Here is a 9736-nt window from a genome sequence, read left to right as displayed (position 1 = left end):
ACGGCTAGCAAGCCAATCACTAGCCGCCACGTGTGAATAATTTAGAACTGGCCAATAATGGGACTCGAATTAGCATACAAATGGCGGGAACTCTTTGCAACGAGCATTTCTGTGCTGCAACAAAGAATTGCACCCTGCAAAGAAAGCTTCAAATTGGCGGGAAATTCTCCCTTGCACTGGGGTTCTCTTTTGCAGCAGAAAACTCCACCGTGCAAGGAAGCTGCAATTTAGCGGGGACAATTTAGCAGTGCCGAAGCACACAAAAACAAAAATCACACCCTTTGGGTTGTGACAGAAGCATCATAGACTCTTTTTAATTCTTGGAAATACAATCCTGCAGTATTCATATTTACTGGTCCCAATGGTCAAATTGTTTATTAATGACTGATACTAGAAGACATTATATTCCAGTGGGAAGCATCCATCTGCAAGATCTTCTGGCTTTTGTTCTGTAAGAATGAACTGCCTCCTAGCAACATGAGAGAAACAAAAATTCCTTAGAATACTAGACATAGTTTGCCTAATCATTACAACATTTATTCTAAATAAATGAAAGGAAGTGGCAAAGGGAGTTTTAGATTTTAAAAGTATAATGTGAAGGAAACATGAAAAAGTCAACTAATTTATTATTGATGGTGAACTTGTTTGTCCAAAATAAAAGCCAGCCTACAACTCTGATCAACTTGAGTGAGCCCAGAAAAACATTTATACAATAAAAGCAAGTCCTTTTGCAGTTTTTGTGGTTCTATTTTGGAGCTCAAATAACCATAATAATCCAAGAGGGATTTCCATATTTGAGGGGTTCTCTCATGATCCAAGCAAGCTTTTTGAGGATTATTCTTTGAAATTTCACTCAGAAGAAGGTCCAGGAAAATTTACTTGCTCTCTCCAGATTGAACTCAAAAAAGAAAACAGAAGGACAATGAAAAACCAGTGTTGTAACTTGCATGAGTAGTCTGGATGGCATGAAAATACCCACCGAGCACCTGCCATATTATATATATGTGTGAATTAGTGAAATGCACATCAAGATATGCAAAATATAACCTAATCTTCAAATTCTGCTGCAAAATGCCAGCTCACATCTCATTGCACAGTGCTGATAAGCTTCACAAGTATGACATCCAACATATTGCATTGTTCCTTACAGGCTGTGCTGTATGGCACAAAACGGAAAGAAGATGTGGTCCTTTCCTTTAGGACACCTTTCAGTCAGAGCCATACTTTTCCTTAGTGAACTGTTTTTGGAAACAGAAAGTTAACATGCTTTAAAACAGAGCTATTAAAACATGCCAACTGATCTTTTTTTTCAAAAATTAACATTATTAGCAAGATACAAGGAGGCTATCTAGAGATCATTCAGAAGACTCTTCCTCCATGGAAAAAACAATCTTTTGTTCTTTGTATTCCCTGCCTGTGACCACCAAACACATGTATACAATTAGCAGAGCCTCACATCTTTCAGTGACTAAGGCTAGGTTCAGACATTCAGAAAGCCCAAGGAGGAATCGATCCAAGTTATACATTTTCTGTAAGCAGTATAGTTTAGATTGGTAGTGAACAGAACACACATTAGCCCTTTGGTGGAGGAGAGGTACATCTTAGCCTAGGTTCTGCCATTTTTAAACCAGTCTGTGTGTTGAACTTTTGTGTTCTAAGTATAGACAGGTTTCCAATCACTGATAGCAGTAAATGTGTAATGTCTGTACCTGGCCTATAGAGCTGGGTTTTTCAGATACAGCAGTGAAGAACTGGTGGGGCTACACCAGTGTCACTAGTTCTGCATCTGGACCCGCAACATACATGGCACAACCACTGAGTTAATCAAGGGTGTTGGGGCTTAGTGGATTATAGCTCTATAGTGGCATCTACACTATGATGTGAAGGTGCGATTACAACTTCTGTAAGCCTAACCAAAAGCTAACCTTAAAAATAGCTAGTTTTGGTATCAATACACCAGTCTACCTACCACATAATGTTTCTTAGCCTGACCTAAATACCTGAGAATTTACCCAGGATTTGGACCATGTTTTCCAGCCCATGTTGAACCTCATGATTCCAGAAGCCACACTAGTTTGAAGATACCTTTGGATTCTTTGTGATAGACATATCCTATAAGAGGTAAACTACATTCAAGTCAAGGGATTTTTGTACCCTCACATCTCATTGTTATCTTTCCTCTAGAAGTGGCCAGTACTGAACTGATCCTTTAAAGTCCATAAACCTCACCCCTGACTAATACTGTCATCTTCAAAATGTGATAAAATGTTTTAAATGAACATGCCTAGTTACAACCACAATCAAATACAGCACTTCCAAAAAAGAAAGAGACAAAGAAAGAGAGAGAGAACTCCCATGTGCTTTCTTTCCTATAGGTAGGGGAGGCTATAATAATCAAAACAAAGTCAAGAAACTGTTTAATCATTTGTGTAATCTGTGACCTTGCCGGGTATATAGAATGAACATCGAATTGAAAACATCTCATAGCAAATGAGAAAAAATGTACCTTCATAGTTCATTACTTCATCCATTTTATCAGTCTTCATCTTATGTTCACACGATTCTGAATTCAGTTTCCCCCTGCCCTCTTCTAGTTAGTTCTGATGGTGCAGGGCCTCTAGAAATCTGGGTGTGAGTAAACTTCCTCAGTCACTAGGGAACCACAGATATTTTCCCATCCCAAGTGATAGTTGACTGTTACCATTCCCCATGAACTCTGGATCCATATATATTAATCCTATCTTTGAACAGCAGTACAAATCGAAGCATGTTTGTGGCAAAACACATGACAAAATGAATCATTATTTCAACATAAGAGACATACAGGCACTAAGGCTGTATCCACATGACCATGGACATTTGTTTCCCCAGGGACAATTAGCAGTGGGATATATGGGAGGTCCCCAGAAGCTTTACCTGGTCTGGGGACAACTAGCTTGGGGGAGGTTCCCAGAAGCTTTACCTGCTATGGCCATTGTGCGAATCGGAGCCTGGCTGGCAGCTGGAGTGCAGCTTCAGCCAGCCACATTCCAGTTTTGGGCAGCATACACCACCCTATTTGTGGCAACATACATCACCCAATTTAATTTTTTTTTTGCATGGGTTTTTTTGACCCCTGGATATCCAGGAGTCAACACTCCTGACCCCCATGCTGCTCCCTTGCAGCATGGAGAACAGCTGAACATGTGGTATGCATATGCCACGTATTGCATGACTGCCCCCATCTGGACACAGCCTAAGAGCACAAACAACTACAGCAACATCTCAGCAATGTACATTGACCCGGGGGGTGGGGAGCAGAAAGACAATTCATTATGCATCCTCTCCCTTCCTGCCCCTGGAAACACATCTCTGCATTAGCAACCCACCACTGAGTTTCTTTAGTTTTGTGGGGATTAGCCAAGCATAGAGTTAAGCAAACTTGGGAGATGACAGTGTTGCTTCCTAGGAAACCAACAACATTTTTATAGGAAACTATGGCATCTTTAAACATTAACTCTCACTTTTTCAAATCCTTCCCACTCATTAAAAAAAACAATGAGTAGATTTACATAAACTAGAGCTAGTAATACTGGGCAGTTGCATAAAAGACAGCACTATATCCTCTGCCCATGAATGCCATTTTGGCTTTCACACAGAGCAGTTGAATTATGGATTGGTCCTTAAAAACCATAACAGTTTGAATGCTCTTTATTTTTATGTGAACAAAGTGACTTTCATCATTTTCATGTGCAAGTTAAAATTTATCGATAGCTTCTCTCCCATTAACTTCAAAAGAAAAATGAGATGCGAAATTTATGGACATACTGTTTAAAAAGAGGATTGTTTTTAATGTTTTGTCTTCAATAATGAGTCTAGGTGTTTGCTGCAGGCTTAGGAGGAATAATGATAAAGCATTTAGTTATCAAAGAGAATCGTTTTTAAAGGGTAATCACTGTACATTATGCTGCAGTGGCCTATAGTTTAAAATGAACAATAAACACTTGTCAAACAATATATTATGCTTTCTCCTACGGAGACTTTCTGAATCCATGTTCTTTGTTTCTTTGGATAGTGTTTTATTATTATTTCCTATGGATTTAACATTTGCAGCAGGTTAAATATATAAATGGGGGGAGGGGGTTGCTTTGGAAAAAAACTTGGGGCAAAAAGCACTGTAGGCTATTATTCTTCTTCCCAAATGATATAAACAGATATTCCAGGAGTGGGAAGAAGAAATGGAAGGAATGTTTATTCTATCAAAGTACCCACTTTGTCTGTATCAGGAAGTACACACGGGAAATGAAGGAAAGATATTAATCCTTTTTTTGTCAAATTTACCTCTCTGAAACTGAAATGCTGTCCAAAAAACCAAGGGCATACTGCATATGGAGAACCACTTGTCCTCAGAGTTTTAGGAAAATCTCATTATAGAGCTTAATCTTGCTTGTCTTGATCTGGCAAATGCTTTCCTAGATGACAGGTAAAGCACTACCAGGGAAAACATTTTGCTTTAAAAACTGGATATTATTCCTTAAAAAAAAAAAATATCTAAAGATTATACGATTGCTAGTTATCATCCAATTATTCTGTTTAGAATAAAGCCTTCTTACATTTTAGAGGCTGCGTACAAAATACTTTTAGCTTAATGCATTACTTTTCATCTGCCTATGCCACCCTACTCTAGTACAAAATAAAGCCATGGTTAGAAGTATACCAAGCAAGAATAACCTTTCCAAAGTACATCTTCTTTAAAGTGTTTGTTTTTTTTCCTTTTCTCTATTATCAATTCAAAATGAAACATGAGCAGAGTTCTTATGGCGACTGAAATAGAACTATTTGTATCATTTAAGCAATCAACATGGCCTACTTTTACAATACACTCCCAAAACCATAATAACTCAGATCAGAGCCTGGCAAGAAGAGTCAGAGGGGACTTGGTGGCAATCTATAAGTGTATCAGGGGCATACATCAGGGCCTGGGGGAGCATCTATTTACCAAGGCCCTCCAGGGGAGGACAAGAAATAATGGGCACAAACTGACTTAGGAGTGCTTCAGACGAGACACAAGGAAAAACTTCTTTACAAGTTGAGTGCTAAGGACTTGGAACTGGCTCCCCCCAGAGGTGGTACAGTCATCTACCCTGGTGATCTTCAAAAAGTGTCTTGACGTCCATCTTGCTTGGGTAATCTGATCCCAGCAGTCTTTCCTGCCCATGTGCAGGAAGGCTGGACCGAATGACCTGTAAGGTCCCTTCCAGCCCCTATGAAACCCTATCACAAGGACAACAGAATCCTTCTGACCATCACCTACAGCTCAAATATTTTTGACACATAACCTCCAACTCCTCCTAAAAAATGATGGACATCTCAAGGCAGTACAGGGGGCTTGCATCCTGCAACTTCTGCCACCCCCGCCCCCCAACATCTAGGTCTCAGAACAGACTGAGATGCAAGCTGTGCCCCTCATCAACACAGACTAAATCATCACTGGACCAAACAACGTGGATAACCTCTGAGGTTCATTTCACCTGCTCTTCTACCAGCACCATATATGGCATCACCTGCTTACAGTGTCCCTTCACTGTCTATATTAGGTAGGGTAATCTCTACATGAAAGAAAATGAATGGAGACTGATTTGACATTAATTTCAGAAATAGACAAACACCCACGACAGAGCACTTTAACCTCAGAGTAGCTGTTTTTAGAAACAAAAAACTTTAAAAACCAACCTGAATGTAAAACTGCGGAACAAGAAGTCATCCACAGGCTGATTGTGTAAGCATGGCTGACTGGGACTATGGATTTTTATGCTAGCTGTGTCTGTCAGTGGGTTAACTGCCTTGTTTATCACTATCGACCTATACAACCCACTTTCACTCATCGTTAGTGCCCCCTCCCCTTATCTTTTATATTTAAATTCTCTTCTATTTAATAGCCAGTCCATTCATAGCATCTGAAGAAGTAGACTGTCACTTATGAAAGCTAACCAGTTAGCTCTGAACTAGTTAGTCTCTAAGGGCATTTTAATACATGCTCAGGAGTGAGAGGTTGGTGCTTTAATTAGAGTAGCTTTGAGAGCCGTTCTAATTAAAGTGCTGGCAGTGTCCTGTTTTATACTCCTGTTTGTGATCTGTTTTCTTTTTCAAAAGGCCAAAACTGCTCCTATAACAGCAGGTACCAGAGTTCTCCTTGTTTTTTCCATGTATGAATTGGGCTACATATTCTGTCAGTGTCCCTATGCTTCAAAATGGCACTAGGGGTGCTTTAACTAAAGCTTTTTCAATGAGCTTTAGTTAAAAAAGTGCCCCTGCCACCATTTTGAAGTGCAGAGATGCTGATGCACAAGACGTGGAGGCTGGCTGGAGCATGCTAATTAGAACGCTCCAACAGACTCGGTTAATTAAGTCTGCTCCTATGTGCTATAATTACAGCATTTCGAAGCAGATATGCTGGGAGGCTAAGGTATCACTCTGGCCTGATTCTTTAGCAGTCAAGTAAAGAATGAACAATATAGTGATACTTGGATGTTCCCATTCAGATTAAAAAAGGGAGTATATAATAATATAGTCCTGGATCTTCCATGCTTAAAGCAATCAAAATAAATTGTTTTTGCATACTCATTAAATATATTTTCACAGGTGCTTTGAACTTTCAGTGAAAGAACAAAATAGTTACTATGGGAGGAAAAACTAAGTTCCATAATAAAGATGGTTAGGTAGGCCCCGGTTATATAATTCCAAAAAAATTGATTTTGTTCAAGTAGCATCTTCTACTGTTTCCCACACACACATCTAATTGTATGGATTGATCCATTTCTTTAGTCTTTACTTGAACTTGTGTTTAAAAGTTATTTGATGGAATTTTATGGATTAAAACAATGGCAATTCTGCCTAGCTCTATATGTTAAAAAAGTAATGTCCTTTTACATTTCCTTTTTTCCAGGATGTCTGTTTCAAAATGTCAATATTTTGTCTGAGGTCAAGTTATTTCTATTCTTCTACATGTAAACACATTATCTCCTAGAAGAAAACTAATTTGTCATCAGCACTGCTCAGTTATTTTGATCAGCGACCACTTTGGTTAACACTGGCAAACTGCTGTCATGTCTAAATGAATCCCACCCTTTGAACTTTAAGCAGTGGAAACATGCATTAATTTTCTCTATGTCCTGCAAGACCTTTTTGTTGTGATGAGACTAAGGCTGAAGAGTTGAGACTTCCACTAATTATTTCAGAAGGCGTGTCTGTGCAGAGCAGGAAGTGAAAAGTCTTTTTAAAGGTGAGAAACAGGTCTCTGAAACAATGAGGCCAACACAGGAAAATTCATTCAACCTTGACACTATCCTGGGGAAAGGGAGTGCTGGGACTAGAGGTGAAAGAGGAAGTTTAATGCAATTCATTGGCCTAAATACATGTATGAGAAAACTTCATTCGTTCTCCTGCTGATTCCCTTTCCAGGATTTTTTGCTATGTTGATTTTTGGCAGATATTCTATCCCAGAGGAGCTGGGGCAAAATGGGAAGGGGGGTCAACTGAATATCAGTTGGCAAAAGGAAATTTTGCCTAGCGATTGCTCAGAGAGTGCCTCATCTCTCCTGTACAGCCCTATAAAGGGGTGGAGAGGAACAAAACCTACATACAGGTGAAAGCAATGCCAGGTGAACTCTTGTAGACATGTCCTGTATTCCAAAAGAAACATCCATCATGGAACAGGGACAAGCAGCACACATGCACAGAAGCAAGCTGCTTATCCCTCTTCAAGGGTGCTTTTGTAAGTGTTAGGTACTTGTATTTGATACTTTTTTTACCAGAGTACCAAGCACCTGATTTAGTGCCTCTCTCCCCAGTCACACTTGTGAAGTACAGAAGTACCATCATCCTCATTTAACAGATGAGGAACTGAAGGCTAAAAGGGGAAGGAGACTTACCAAAGTCTTACACAAGTGGCCTGTAGCTTAACAGGCAACTGACTGGAGGGGTCCTAAGTTCCTACATCAAACAGTGCCCGTAATTATTCTCCTTGAAAAAGAATGTCTTTCCATGTTGCCCAAGGGCTATTATGGCTCCTACATGACCCAGCATAAAATGAGAGAAATTACATAATGTTAAAGCTAGCCATGCATTGAAAGTATAGTACTAATTATTGTTCAGTGTTTTAAAACTGAGAACAAAGGCTTTGAGAAGTATTATTTTTATTTTCCATGGGAAATGCAGGGACACATCAAGAACAAGAAGGTGAAGGATGTTATTCAGGGCAGAAATCAAGCCAACAACATAGTGCACTAAGTATCCATGAGAAATAGTAAAGGTGATCCAGGTTTACATCCCTTATTTTTTGTGTTCACAAAAACTAGTTTTAAAAAAAGTTTAAATCGTTTTTCAATGCCTTGGAGAGTCCTCCCACAACGCAGAGTCATTTTTAATGAAACTCCACTTGTATTTTCCAAGTAAAGAAAAATATGCGCTATATACATTAAGGCTTGAAGTCCCATTTGCATTAAAATTAAGGCTGGCCTTTGTGCCTATGTTAAAACCTCTTCCTGTCTATACTGCCTTTATCATTTTTGTCCCTTTGCTTTGCCTACTCCTTACTTTGTTTTCACTCTTTTTCTTTCTTCTGTCTTGCTACGAAAAAGTATTATGAGGGTATCAAATTTGCAATCCATTGTTGTTAACTTTTTGAACTATGGGTTTGCAATTATGCAAACTGGCTTTGCCTAGTCTAAATAATATACTTATAAAATAAGTCATAAAAAAATCAATATGATTATTTTAAACAATGATCTCTTATAATTAAGAACCTGTCATAACCATGGCTTGTCTGTATTTGAAGCTTCAATTGTGCTAACACACGACCAACAAACAATTAACATTTTAGTTATCATATTTAACCCTTAATAATATCATTTTAGCCACAAACGCTTATGTTCTGCCTAGTTGGACATACTGTGGTGAAAATATGCAAGGACTCGAGTTTCACAAATCATGGCAGAGCTCAAATTCTTGATTTTCCTGTAGGTAGGGCCTTACTGGAGAGGTAACAATATTTTCCACCAACCCCCTCCCCCACCTCCAAAAAGAAGAAAATCTAGAGTTTCAGATTCATTCAGAGTTAACCACAGAAAAGGCCTTGCCAATCAATAGAAGCAAGCCTTTTTTTTTTTTTTTGACAATACATTTTATCAGATCAACTATACACAAGGGAGAGATGTTAACTGAGGCCTCCATCTACACATTACACTTAAGGTGTGATTCAGGTCTTGAGTGGTCACCCAGACACACCTTCAGTCAATTGCTGGCATGATAAAAAGTTGAATAAGCTACAAAGTGATTATGATTACACAAAACATGTAATCACTTTGTAGCGGCTTCCTATCACGTTATTAATTGAACAGGAAGCCAGGGACATTAGGGCTGTGTGAAACTTCGGGTGCTGATTTGAGTCAAAGGAGATTTGGCAGCCAAATCTCCAAATCTGAAATGAATCAGGAGACCAATAAAAAGGTCCAAATCAATTCAGAAAGCATCAGAGATTTAGAGAGCTGGAACTGGACTCCGTGCCATTAAGTAGGGGGCAGGGTGGGGAAGCTGGAGGAGGAAGGAACCATGGGGGCACCCCCACCAGCTCCCCCAGCCCCCCTGAGCACTTGCCCCTCCCCGCCTCCTCCCTGCCTTGGCTGCTCCACCCAGCCCCAAATCCTGGTTCTTTTTAAAAAAAAAAAAAAGTCCCCACTCCCTGACCCTTCCTCGGCTG

General features: G+C 39.5%; 1 long non-coding RNA gene across 1 annotated transcript in view; it reads right to left on the bottom strand.

Annotated features, from left to right (window-relative positions):
• Positions 1–288: 288 nt before the first annotated feature.
• Positions 289–9736, bottom strand: part of LOC102371121 — a 21033-nt gene continuing 11585 nt past the window's right edge. The window contains exons 2-3 of the long non-coding RNA XR_323559.1: positions 2507–2625; positions 289–469 (exon numbers count right to left, since the gene is read on the bottom strand). This is a non-coding gene — a long non-coding RNA (uncharacterized LOC102371121). The remainder of the gene's footprint in view (positions 470–2506; positions 2626–9736) is intronic.

This window comes from Alligator sinensis, unplaced genomic scaffold (assembly GCF_000455745.1).
Source record: "Alligator sinensis unplaced genomic scaffold, ASM45574v1 scaffold373_1, whole genome shotgun sequence".
Taxonomy (NCBI): Eukaryota; Metazoa; Chordata; order Crocodylia; family Alligatoridae; genus Alligator; species Alligator sinensis.
This window is presented reverse-complemented; position numbering and strand designations above follow the sequence as displayed.